This window comes from Platalea leucorodia (assembly GCF_965183815.1).
Source record: "Platalea leucorodia genome assembly, chromosome: 3".
Classification (NCBI taxonomy): domain Eukaryota; kingdom Metazoa; phylum Chordata; class Aves; order Pelecaniformes; family Threskiornithidae; genus Platalea; species Platalea leucorodia.
This window is the reverse complement of record NC_138825.1, coordinates 73,911,624-73,926,079: the sequence shown is the minus strand read 5'-3', so window position 1 is coordinate 73,926,079 and position 14,456 is coordinate 73,911,624. Positions and strand designations below refer to the sequence as shown.

Genomic DNA, 14,456 nt, shown 5'->3' with positions numbered 1-14,456 from the left:
AGTTTGCTCCTCTGAGGGTATTATTTAGCTCTTTTTCTGCTTTGTGCTGAGTGTAAATTAAATGGAAATAAGACTGAGATGAGTCAGCATTTTCAACTGGGGCAGCATTCAGCTTCCATCCAACAAACACAAAAAGCTCTTTCCAAGATTAGCTCCACCCCTTATTTGAAGCAAATGGTAACAAATAGTTATCAGAAATATGCCGCATACTTATAGGGGAACGCCTTTTAAATTAATCATACCTAAACCTATTATGCAAGCTTTTAAGATAAATCAATGTATCGTACCACAAATAAGTTGCCTATTCAGCTAACTACTTGATTTGTCAATTATTAGTGAAAAGTACAGAAGGAGTCATCAACAAACTACTTCAGTATCTGTAAGGCTTGTAATCACCAGGAGGAATGGAGGAAATAAATGAGAATATTGGGTGACACCTTGGCTGAGCAAGCATAAGGAATGAAAAATAGTTTTGTATGAATAAAGATGAAACAAAAAGAGGAAAATACAGATGGTGCTAACCTATGCTGAATATGCTCTGTTAACAAAAGAAATGAAATCCAGATATTCCAGACTGCATTCCTGTCCTCGGACTTGAAGATTATTTGGATAAAATAGGCCTTGATACATATTTGGCAAGGAAAGGGATCTCATTAGAAAGCTGGAATGTGTTAGTAATAATTTTAATTAGCTAAAGATGTCAATTCAACTAATTAATTAATTCATTAATTAGACTGTAGAAAATTAAGCAATCAATAAATGTTCAAATCCTTGATTGAGGTTCTCATCAAAGGAATAAGAGGACAGAGTATAAGTTCAAGTCTATTCAAGTCCCAAAGAAAATTTGTCTACCCTAAAAACTGAATTAGAGCCTTTCTGAAATTTCTAAATACAACTGCTCTGAGAATAACATCTGATAAGTAATAAACTATATGATCTGAAAAGAAATTGAACTGATATTTTTCTCTTGAATTATAAGATATCACTTAGTAATGCCCAAAGTGACCGACTCTCATAAGAGTATATAAGAAAAAGTGTTTAATTGGGTAGCATCCTCTCAAAAGGATTTCATTTTGTACCAAAGCCCAAAGAGCTTCCAATTAGCAAGGCTGAATTTTATGTTCTGGATAGTCAAAAGCATAGTCTTTACATGATCCAGTATTTGTACATACACTGCTAGCAGCTCATATTGCTAAAGCTGAAAACATGAGCAGTAATACAATGTATGCAATGAGAGGAAATTGTTGGTTTATTTGGGAAATACAATCTAAAGCAGCATTACACTTGTGTATGTAAGATCATGTCTACAATACAAAATACAATTTTGGAAAAAAAACCAACATAAGTGCATATTGTACTTAGGCATATGTATCTGTTCCTTTGACTTCAAAATATTTCAAATGATATATTGATTTTTCTTAGGTTGGAAAAACTTCATTTAAATCAGTAGGAATCTACCATTAAAGATTATATGGGAGATACGTAATATGTAAGTTCTGACTCCAGATAAAGTCAGCAGTTAAAAAGACCCTGACTTGCAAAATAAGATAATTAGAGCAGCAGTATTTGAGAAGGTAAGTGTAACAGAAGGAATTATTATGGAGAGTGAAAAGTGGACACATATTGTATATTACCTCATTTGTCTGACTTTATATGATCTGATCAAAATGTTTCAGAAAAATATAATGAAAATTACTTTTAATAGCATTTGAATATGGGACTTTTAGTTCAAAGACACTGGGTTTGCAATAATAATCATACAGTACCAAAAGCAATACCGGTTTCGAAAAAATAACCCCTTAACCTCAAAGCAAATAATGTAATTTGTTATTCACTTTTTTTAACAAAAGCACATCTGAATTTAAAGTACTATTTCCATTATAAACGGAAGTTTAAATTCTTTTTATAAAGCGTGAAGGGCTTATTCCAATCTCTAGTGATTGAACTTACGCTTCAAAAGGCTTAATATTTTACTTCATCCAAAAGTTTGTATTTTAGATGAAAAAGTACTCTAAAGAGTAATAATGAATCAAAGTAATTGCTCACCATAAGATATTGTTTTGTGGGATAGGAAGGTCAGACCAAAACAATACCCAATCCTTAGTAAATATTTGGGTTTTATAGCTCAAAGTTAGATGGAGATTTTGAAACAGAGCACTTGGAAAAACAGGACTAAAACATCAAGCATCATTCATTGCACAAGTTACTTAACTAGCACTTTCTCTGACTTCAGTGTGCTATATTGGCACTAGGCAGTTCAGGAGAAGGTTGAATCAGCAATTCATGCACAGTTTCACTCTGAACTTCAGCTCTCAGCCAGACCACTTTGGGTCACGGTTATCAATGCAGGATCAGCAGATTACCAGGTATGACACAAATGAGTGCATTCAGACTTGGGCATAACTTTCCATTTCTAGCAGGACCTGTCTGGTAGGCACAGCAGTAGTGCTCTTCTGTCAGTGAGAACAAGGAATATGCTTTCTTGGCCAGCACTGCATCCAACACCCCACTCTTTCTCCCTTTTCAGTGTAGGATGCCTGATCTGCTTTTTGAGGATTGTTTCTAGCAGCTTCCTCAAAATCCCTTGTTTCCACCATCGTTCACAGCTCTCAGTAACCCCTTCATGAAAAATTCTAGGCTACTTCCAGGTCACCTCTGGCCACCATATATAGGAGGACTTTGGGGACAGAAAAGATGACCTTCATGTGGGTCCATAACAAACATAGTCCTTACTTGGCACAGATGTTGCCCAATAGTAGAGTACAGTGAGGTTTGTTGTGGTCATTCAGAGCATAGTGATCCCCTCTCTATTGGTCATCAATTCTGTTGGCAGGTTTTTGACCACAGGATCAACAGCTGAGGGACACATGTATCATAGCAGACTTTGTCATGGGATGTTCCCTGACTGTGACAGTATCATTGCTGAGACCCGTACTCCTATCCTATGATCCTTTTCTTCCAGCAAAGGAAAGGATGTATCTTCATCAAGGTGAATGCTGGTGGTTATTCTTGAATGGCAAATTTTTCTAAGAAACAGAGATCATGTCACCTATGCTCACCCCTGTCTCCCCATTCAGTCCTGCTTGAATCAAAATGGAGTCATGAGTTCAACAGAAGTTGATGGCCTTACTTGGCTCCATCACTGCCTTTGCTCAGAAGCCCTCTGTCCTCCAGGTTGCAGTGCACTGCTGATGTCTGTCTAAATGTCAAAGCCCCATTTAGCTGGCTCTGGTTTGTGTCTCCCTGTGCTTTGCTACATAAAAATCCACTAAAATAAAAATAGTTACTTCTACTTCTGCACTTTTTTCTTTATAGCAGGAACTTTTAATCTGGTGGAAGACAGGAAGAGTAACATGGGCCAAAGGTATTGCATGCCACATAGCCGTTGACAATATCACTAAAGCAAAGAAAGATAGGGAGGCAAAGTTCTGCAATGCTATACCACTGGCAAAGCTTCCAGTGCCTGGCAACATGCCCAGAAGAAGATAAAACCTCAGTGGAAAAACAAAAAAAACACAAATATCCCCATCCGACAAAGAGTATGCAAAATGAGGTTTCTTCCCTTCCATTCTGTTTCCTCCCATTAATGTAATCTCCCCTTCTGATCATATCACTGTCATCAGTGCAATGCACTCATTCAAGGCAGAGACTGAAGATTTAACAGAGGATCTCAGCTAATCTGGGAACTACAGGATCTTTTTCTCTCCTGAAATTAACTTTATCCAACACCCAGAGTTAAACCCAAACAAAAGGGTTCCCAGCCATGGTCGAGATGAAAAAGCTCATAGGGGAAACATTTTTTTGTCAGCCTACCATTCCTTGGGCAGCCCTGTTTACAGCCCTCCGCTCCCCTCTTACACTGGAGCTTTATGCTTGGTCTCTAAGTCCCAAACACACTAACTCCTAGCTCTAGTGCAAGGTGTATGGTGAGCCTTAGTCAAAGCTGCCTATTCATGGGCCAGACAAAATACTTCTCAGGAGACATGTCTTTCTGTAGACTTAGCTTTTCTTGGGCAGACTTTATTCAAACTGGAGCTCTAGGGTTTGTCACCTTCTTAATCCTAAAACTAATCCAAGCCCTAATATTAACTGTAAACCTAGTTTGAGCCTTAGCCAAAGACCCCCCAGCCATAGGCCACGTGAAAAACTTCTCAAAGGACAAGTCTTTCTGCAGCTTTGATCTTCCTTGGGCAGTCCCTCAGCAGCCATAGTAACACTGGAGCTCTAGGCTTCATCTTTCTCATAATCCTAACCCTAGGCATGGGCTGACCTCTGCCAAAAATCCTCAGTCATGCCAAATGAACAAGCAACAAGGCATGGGCTAAGTCCCATGGAGGGGGATCCCTTGGCTTGGGCCAGACACAAAAGTCCTAACAGGACAAATCTCTCTGCAGCCTCAATGTTTCTTACGTGGCCACTGTGCCATCCCCCTCCAGCAGCAGCTCTAGTATTTGCCTTTCTCCTGACCCAACATCTTGCTTTTGCATTGGAGGAACCACAGCCAAAGACCCCCAAACATGGTCCAGGTGAAAAATCTGTTACTGGAGAAATTTTTTGGCAGCATATCTTTTCCATGGGCAGCCCCTTTGAAGCCCTGCTCCAACAGAAACTCTAAACTCACAATTAAGGACACTGTGCATCCCCCTTTGAGGTGTGGAACAGATCTTCATCACCAAGCCAAACACCAGCTCTGAATTAACAGCTACAATCTTTGGCCTTCTTGGAAATTTCAGCAGATCCCTCACTGCTCTTTTGTTATCCACACTGAAGACCAGCACAGAAAATGATGTGGAAGTTTTGACTACATCATCCATTTCCATTAGGGCTCACCAGAGCCCAGCTTCCCATTTTTATCCTGTCTTTACTTAGATTTAATACATACAGAAGAAAAGTCAGAATTAGCTCCACAACGTCATATCTGAAGTGACTGAATTTGCTTTAATAACTAGCTGTAGATGGGATGAGGGGAAATTATTTCAGTTTCTCATTCAAGTTGCAGGACACTGGAGGTAAGATAAGGCTAAAGGCAGAGGTCCGTGACATATTCTAAATTTTGTGAATGCCCAACTAAAAGGGAAAATCCTGAGGGCTGTAAGGTATAGCCACATATAAAAACCATGATTATTAAAATAGGAATGAGGGAGGAGGAAAGGGGAGAAAAATTGCTGAGGAGGACTACAGGGCAAGATCATTCAAAGAGTGTGGAGGCATAACAGAAGAAATAGCAGGAAATCAGTCACATGAAATTTATTTTCAAAAACACTGAAAATGTTAAAATGGACATCATGATCCTATCTTGGATCAGTACTTTGTGGCATGAGGGCATCTCACCTCTCATTTTTCGTAAGTGCTTGCAACTGGGATTTACCCTCTGATGTTAAGGTAAATCTCATGAGACTGCTAAATCTCAGCAGCTGAGAGAGTTTGCTGCAATTCCTGTGGTTCCCAACCAGAACTCTCCATTACGGAAGAAATGATGATGATGATGGACAGGTTAGCTGGCCCTCCAGTAGATTAACTGTATTGTGTTAACTGTGTCTGTCGTGCTAAGCTATGAGGAGAATAAAAGATTTGCTAGACTAAGGAGAGCAAAGAATTACTGCAATTAGAGCAAAAGGCTTGGGTGAGGAAAAAGAAAAATAGATATTGTATATATTGAAACCAAATATATCTCAGTTTCTTCTGGAATGCAGAAAGCTTGTGCAATAGCTAAAACAAATAAAGAAAAGCTTCAACAGTATATAAATTTTACATTTTAAATGCCTTAAAATCTACAGCCATAGAAAGCTGTAGCTGCAAAGTCAAGAACCCCAAAACCAGAAGATGGCAATATTAATATCACTTTCACGGCGTGCACTCAGCCATTTTCAGGAAAATCCAGTATGATACCATCTTTAATTACATGGCCACATCTACTGCTTCCTACAGTGTTAATACAAATGCTGCATGCTGAATAGTTACCCTCTGTTTTGTTTTGTCATTGTGTAGATAGAGTTTATTTACCGTACATTGTTTAGTCTCTACTCTCAACACAAGTTATAAAATTACATGAATGGCTAATTTCCTAGCAGCCCCTATTTTAGTGTTCATGACTATAATATCCAAATGCTTTACAAATATTCATTAATTTCTTTTTGTGGCACTTCTGCTTGTAAAATATTTTTTACAGTGGAAGAACATCATAGAACAGGACTAAGGCAATAAGACATTATTATAAGCATTTTCTACTAATTTTGGATGTCCAATTTAGCCTTGTACAGTACGTAGTAGTTTATTCAGAGAGCAATAGCTGCTAACTTCTATGTCACAGAAGACAAGGAAAGATGCTAAAGAGAGAGAACGAGAGAGGGAGATATCCTCCAGGGTCTTATTCAACTACTTTCATCATATGACCATCCTGTGATCACTGCCCTTACTCAGCACATGGAAACCTGAACAGGCTTGCATGCGCCACTCTTCGCTGCCGTCATCCATGCAGGACAAAGAGGGCTGCTGAGCCAGCTTTTAATCCATGCCAGGTTTGCAGTCTGCTGCGGGTAAACATTAGTGTAGAAGCAGGGACAGAAGTTTACCAAGGGTGCCACTAGCACGTCCTCTCTGTGCTGAGAGGAAGGCTCCAAGCACTTGCTGGGTTTTCCCAAAATATCAAAAATACAGAATGCAGCTGACAAATTCTAATGAATATGTTTGGTTACCACGTATAAAGTGCAATTTTATTTTCAAAGTCTTGGTTAGTTTGAAGCAGTTTTCTTAGACAGCAAAAAAGCACACACTTTTAATATAGCAATCTCCCCTACCAAATATCAAGCCTTTCCTCCAAAGTACATGCACAAAGGATTTCTTGTATTTTTCTGAGCCACGTTTTTTGCTTTCAGGGAGAGAAAAAGGCAGCCTGGTATCAACCCTGGAAAAGTCATATCCGATCACGTAAAGCCTGGAAAAATTACAAGCAACTAAACAAGCTCTTCTGATAGAAAATATTAGGCTGCCTTAATTATAAGACTAATGAAGTAATATCATTTCTCCAAGAGCTGACATATCAAGAAATTAGGAAATATCACTGCAAAGATGAAAGCCTTCCAGATATAACATAGTTAAGAAACAGATGTGCTTTACAAATGATGAATTGAGTATGTGAAGGAGAGCGTGGGAGATGAGCACTGACTTCTTCAATTTTCCCTTTATAGTCTACAGTGTGCGCGATGGCGGCATGGAAAAAAAAACAAAAAAAAAAAAACAAAAAACAAAACAAAACCAAACCAACAGAAAAATCTGTAGTCAGGCTAAACCATGAAGATGAAAACTTGCAAAAGATTCCTTTCATGAGAGTTTTCAAAAACACAAGCCTTCCCAGATATGGCACAAGAATCTACATAGTGAAAGGTCCAGGATTACTCGAGGGATTGCAGACTTTCACTGTGTAGAGGCTGGAAAACCTAAGACTGGGTTTCAGGTCCTTTGGAAACAGAGCCCTTCCTCCTTACTTCCTTCTACAGGCTAGTCTGGGGTTGTTTTTAATGCTGTCTATCTCTCATTGTCATCTATTATCACATACTGCAGCATGCATAGGACAAGGATAAAATTTGAGAGGAAGGAATTTAAAGCTACTGATAAAGGAATGCATAGGACACTGCAGGAGGGAGGGAGAAAACAGGACAGTAAAAATTCAAAACAGAGAGGACCATAGAATAGTATCAAGCAAATAGAGGAGAGAAGGGAGAAAGTCAGAGCTAACAGTCAATGAAGAAGAGAAAATAAAGACAAGACAAAACTGAGGACTGTGTTTATTGCCCAGGGGCTATAACCTGCTGCTGCCTGAGCTGCTGCACTTGCTCAGCAAATGCTGGTTTCCAGCTTATCCTGCTCCTGCAGGGCATGTCTTTGGCAGAAACATGTCTTTGGGGAAACAATTTCACAGAATATCTCTTGAACCAGTTTCACAGACTAACTCTCACTGTAAGGATTGCTCTCTACAGATCTTTACCCTTTCCTTTTCTTAGTTCATCACATCACTCATTTTGTACTTGCCAAGAGAATACTTTAACATTTATTTTCATCATATATTTATTGACTAGAGGTCACCGCTAAATGTTCTGGTTTAAACCTTACTCACCAAAGTACCATCAGCAACAAGCAAGTCAGACCAAGTCTTTAAAAAAATGTTTAGGTAACAATAGCCTTCTGTATCTACATAAGTAAATCAGTTAAAATCTTAACATACTGCAGAATGTACCTGATTTGGACAATACTTGGGAAAAAAAAAAAAAAAAAAAACCAACATTTAAAATGTACATGTATAGTGACACAGCTCAGTTCTGATTACTTATTTACCATAATCAGAAACTAGTTTCCTCCAAGTGAAACTAGAAATTCAGGTTTTCAGGGATGGTTATGTAGGGCAGCACACTTAACCTTTCACAACCACAATGAATTTGCTTCATAAGTAAAGATCTGAGTCATGTATATTGCTCAGATCCTTGTTGTTGAATGATTTATCACAAACTAAAATGAAGACTATCCGCATGCATTGTGTGTGGGACCTGGAGCTTCTGAGTCTTTTCACAATGACAGTGGGTGGAATAAGTCTGTTTTTCTTTCCACAGGGGAAAACATAGAACATGTGAATAGTTGGGAAAAACTAAAGGCTCATTTCTAAACTATGTAAACAGCAGAGATCTATCAAAATGACAGAGCAGCATTAGTTTTTGGTATGTATGTATGTAGAAGTCTGCCTGTATGTTTGAAAGTGGCAGTCTGTCTGTAGCAACACACTGTAAGTTTCACTGTATTTTCCATATTTTGAGATTAACAGTGATTTTTCTTTAAATAACCATTACAATGCGAAATATACAGTTTTGGAAAATAACAGATCCCTCTTGGCTTTTGGATAACATTTTGCTAACGTTCTTGTCAACAGATTATAGCTGACTGGTTGGCGGTTTTCCATAAATACTAAATTTATGTTAGACTTGAGAGAGTTTTGTTGGTGAGATGGCAGAATATAAGAGGTGATAACGGAAGAGACACAGAAGCAAAAAAAAGAGAAAGAAAATTATGTTATACTTCTCCATATATTTTCGAAATAAAATATTATAGCTTAACTTGTGAAGGTACTCAATTTGAAAAATTTTCAAATTTAAAGGTTTTTTTATTTCTGTTTTCAAATGGAGTTTCCATCAAAATATAGCATTTTTTCTTTTAATTTTGTTCAGAAAGGATTAAGTTATCTGAAAACAAGATACAACCAAGCAATACCCTTCATTTTGTTTCAAGCCATATTAAATATTTTGATTTGATAAAAACTAAAACGAAAGACTCTCGAGAAACATCACTGCTTCTTTCTTCCAGGAGAAGGGAGCCATTTTTCCTTTCTCTCTTCCCATAAGAACGTGAGCACTAGGACACAAGTTATGCATTCATCCACAAAACAGGAGCTCTTTAGTTAAAACAAGGAAATTTAGATCTATGTCTCTAAAATATCATAGCCACTATGTTGCTGGAATATATAATGTACATAGATGCTTACATACAGTAACTGGAGAATGTACCACTGTTACAACTGAGGTAATCCTTTTGGGACTGGACGTATATGAGCTACCACCAAAATTAGGCAGAATCTTTGCTACCATTTCTTTTTAGCAAGATAAGAAATTGCAGGTTATTGCCAGAAAAAAAGCTTTATACTTCTAGACTCAAGGACCAGATTCGCCACACTTATATTGCGTAGTGCCCTTAAAAAAAAATGGTTTCAATTTTACTACTTGCCGAAAACTTGACTCTAACACTGAACAGTAGCTTACTCCACACAACTTCAATGACTGCATTGTAACCGTAGCAAACATATGAAACACCCATCTACCTTGGCAGACTGACCTTGTGTATACCTGAGACCCAAAAGGAGCCCCAGGTTGCACTAACAAATCACTGGGGGAGCCCGGCTGAAAAAACTGCAGGAGATTATTAGCTTGTGAGAAGAGGGCACAGATGTGTCAAAAAGGACTCTGAACCTCTAAAGTCTGTTTTGGTCTAAGAAATATCTTTGGTTTGTGTTACTCCATTGTTTTTGTTAGAAATAATAAGCTGTGCGCTAAAGAAAGGGCCTGCCAGGGCTTTAAGGACTTTTACAGTAAGTAACTGCGTGGGATTGTTTGGATAAGGTAACGTTCAACAGTGAGTAAGTGTGGTAAAACCCACCACAGAGGTAGGCATTTCCTCTTACAGTCTAGAACAAATTTACTGTCTTGTAAACGTAAACACAAAGATTACTTGGGCATTAGTCTAAAAAATCCATGACACTTTGTGTATAAACTCTAGTAAGTACTTCAGTAGGCCATAACTGTACAGTCATGTGATTCTGTTGTAAGGGATTACGCATAATAATACATTAATTTTTCAGCACTTGATAATAGCAGTTGACTGTGCTGCAAACACAGAAATTAATTTGCTCTGAGTCTGCTTCAGGATGACAAACCATTGCACCTTTGGCTCCTCTTGCACTCTGTAATGACTGCGAAGTGACTATTTCTCCTGTAGGGATACTATTACAAGACCAACTGCACGAGCTCTGTAAATTAGCATAGCTCACCCACTACTAGTTTCACTGCACAATAGGAACAAAAGATAGTAAACCAGCAACCAAATCACAATCTGATAGAGTTAATTTGCGGAAATCTTCATAAATAAATCTCATCCTGTGAGCCGCCACTTCACTATTGCGTAATTAATTTCAACATTTGCTTTCATTCTCCACAATATTAGTCATCTGCATGCTGTATTATTTATTCTGCTCTGAAGTTCTTCTATATGAGAAAATAAACAGTAGATGAAAGTGATACCGTATTACTTTTTCTGTGGTGTTTTAGTTACGTAAGTCCCTCGTAGTTCTCCAATTTAAGAGACTCAAGTCAATCATGAAAGTTTGTTCCCAGTAGTGGTTTTACACCTGGACAAGGACTTCATTGCATTTAAAACTTGTTCTAAACCAACTTGTCTTTGGACTCAATGAAAGGCTACCATTGGCTTTAATGGGCATTGCTTTGAGACACTGGGTGTGAAATATAGGCATACAATCACCTCTTTTTAAAAAAAATTAAAATGTGTTCCGCAGACCCTATTTCTGCTGTATAGAGTCTTCCAAATAGCATTGCATCAATGCTAGTACTACCTGTATGCATTTGTTAACACATACAGGAACAAAAGTACTGATATACTGCCATAATATACTCTAAAAGTAGCAATAACTCCGCTATTCATAACAACTGAGGAACAAAGTTGAAACCTTGAGGTAGCCTTAATGTTAACATGGTACAGAGAACACTAATAACATCAATTGATTTAACATTAAGGGAAACTCAAAAGGACATGAAAATGTTCAATCATACATTCACTTAAACCATTACAGCTTCCAAAAGCACTCAATTGATTTTCTTGAGAAAATCATTCCTGAGAAATTATTTTCTTTTCTCACAGAGAAACTCACCTCAGTACAGAAGTAATATATAAAACCCTTGGAAACAAAAAGCCCCCCTTGCCTGCACAGGACACAAGTGGCAGAACAGATCTCTCCATCCATTTTGTGCAGAGCTCTCTCCTGGACGTTCACTTGGGCACATACCTCCTCAGCCTATTGCCAGCAGTCTGAGCAGACTCGTGCCCTCTCTCAGGTCAATTTTCAGTGGAGAACAACCAAGTCACTCTGTCCCCAGGCAGACTCGGAAAGGAACTGTGCAGTCTGGCACCCCCAGGGGACTCTTAGCCAAGGAACAGAACAGTTCTTTGACACAGGGACAAATTTCTTAACCAAACAGTCTCCCAGTTTTCAGGGTAACCTCTTCAGGGTGACAGATGGGAAGGGCGACACACTAAAGACACCTTTGACTTCCAGAAGTGAAGCTGGAGCGCATCGAACTTCATATCGGGTGTGTATATTATCAGCCCAAGACCCAAACACATGGTTTCTTTTGTAAGAGATCACAACACCGTGTCAGAAAGGTATGTCAGCATCAAGGGGAGTTTCTAGGTGATTTTTCAAAACTCTGTAATAAGAACAAGATTTCATTGTCTCTTTTCTTTCCTTGCAGGTATTCAGAAAACTAATAATTATCTTTCTAAGCTAATCAAGCTGTCATTCTGGAACAGCAAAAAACATCAGGTGACTTTCTATGGACACTGATTCATCCATGTCAGTGGATCAGAATATGTACACACTTCTAAACATTCATAAATCTGTAGGAGTTTGGGAAAAGCATACAATAAAAGGAACAGAAAGCGAAGACTCTGTTTTTTAAAGTAGAGGTAAAGGAGACCACTAAGGGGATTTAGGAGTGGTCGCCTCCTCCAGCCGCTGCGGCCCAGGGACCTCCTGCTCGGCTGCTGGAGCCCAGCCTGGTGACACGGGGTCTCTGCCTACGGTGAGCGATGTGGTTGCCGCTTTCCTCTTTGCAGGTTCAACCAGCAACGAAGCTGAGCACGTGTCTCAGAGACACACAGAGAGGACACTGACATGGGTGGTCACACAGACTGCCACAGACAACAGCACCCGTGTACAGGACTCACACAAAACACAAGCACAGTCCCCTCCTCCTCCTCCTCTTCAGCTGGCAGAGACAGAAGGTCACTAGTGACGGCACACGCACGCACACACACTATCTAGATTCACAAGCACACGCATAGTTGCAGATCCCCCCCTCAAATACCAGCACAGCCCATCTCTCCATCCAACAGCCCTGTCCTGATCCCAGCCCCTCTTACCCACACTCACTTCACGAATGCCAGTCACCCCAGCAGCTGGTTTTGAGACATACCCCAGTGGCTGGTGGCTGAGACCCCCACCCACTCCAGCATCTGGCACTCAGACCCCACTCGCTGCAGCAGCTGACACCACAGGCCAGGGGCACCTACACCCCGGCTCTGACTCCAGTTGCTGGCCCAGCACCCAGTCACACCAGTCCCCCCAGTAGCTGGCGCTTAGTCCGTGCAGCACTCACACACAGGACAGAGGGTAAGGTTACACAGAGAGATAGTCAAGAAAGGCTTTAATGCGAAGACAGGACAGAGTGTGGTGACGAGGTGCAGGGCTCAGCCAGACAACTGTACTGACTGGCCCTGTTTTACATGTGAACAGCACCTTTTATACCCCTTTCTGTCTACCCCCTCTTTGTTCCTTCCTGATCCCTTTTCCCTAAACCTTGTTTCGTCACTTGACATAGCCCCGTCCAACATCCTGAACCCCCAGGTTTGCATCCTTATCAGTTGCAAAGTCGAGTTCGCCTGCCATTTCTTGATAGCTCATCAATTACTGCAACTGACCAGGTTTACTTCTGATTACTGTCTTTGTTAACATTAATCAGTCAGGTTTGGTGTCTCTGTGTGTTTGCCTTCCTTATTGGCAAGTTCCTCAGATAATCCTCCTGAAAAAGAAACATTCCCACACTCCACGTACCCTTATCGGTGAGTGCAACTGAGCAGGCTTGTCCTCATCACCACCTCCCTTCTCATGTGTCGCTCAGGTTTGTCTCCGCAAGTTCTTGTGTATGGCTCCTTTCACCACATACCCTAAGAGGAGGAGAGATTCCTTCCATATACTCTTACAGAGACTTCCACTAACTGAAAAGATCAGTAGTTTCAAAAGGAGCATTGAGGTTTGTGAGTTCTCATAATTTCTGAAATTCATAGTATATATTCATTCCCACATGTGAGTCTCAGATTTATTTTTTTCTCCTCTTTTGCAGTGAGGTTTGAAAAGGTGTGCTGCAAAATCGTTTGTGCTATAAATACAGGAAAATGTTATTAATTAAACTAACAATGTACCTGCTTTAGTGTGAGAAAGCTAAGGGAAAATGTTTACCAACATTTCTGCAGATAAATTTATAGTGTAAAATATTATAGGTTATAGAGTAGTCTGCATAGAAGTAATGAAAATGTCAATTAGTGCAATCCTTTATGGAACCATCACTTATTATTTAATTCACTGCTCTGTTTTTCCAGTTTTAATTAATTAAGATTAGTGTACCAGCATGGAAAAACGGTATACATTTCTATTCAGTTTAAGTGATAAAGGAATGCATTCGTGATCAATATTTTGTTTGATCTTCTGAAAAGCTATTTCCAGATGAATCCTAGGCATGTCTGGTGAATTGAAAACTGCAAAGATATAGAATTCCATTCTAATTTCTTGTAACTCTTATGGGTTTTTTTATGGAGTTGAGGTGCAAACCTGAATGTCAACATTTAAGGAAACTCCAATGAAGAATAAGCTTCTTAAGTAAAGAAGTTTAATCTCTTATTTTTAAAGTTCTAACACAAGAAGGGTCGTCAAATATGTCCTATATAGTACTATTTGAAAATCACTGAAAATTGTTTTTTCCTCTTACATGTAGTAGTAAATATGTAATAATATTTTGTCTTTTTTTAAATATCACCTAATAAATTATATTCTTTATTTGCTATGTATACTT

General features: G+C 39.2%; 1 protein-coding gene across 1 annotated transcript in view; it reads right to left on the bottom strand.

The window, feature by feature from the left end:
* Positions 1 to 14,456, bottom strand: part of FRK (fyn related Src family tyrosine kinase) — a gene marked incomplete at both ends in the record, with an annotated part of 55,525 nt that overhangs the window by 32,891 nt on the left and 8,178 nt on the right. The gene's annotated exons all lie outside the window — the stretch shown is intronic.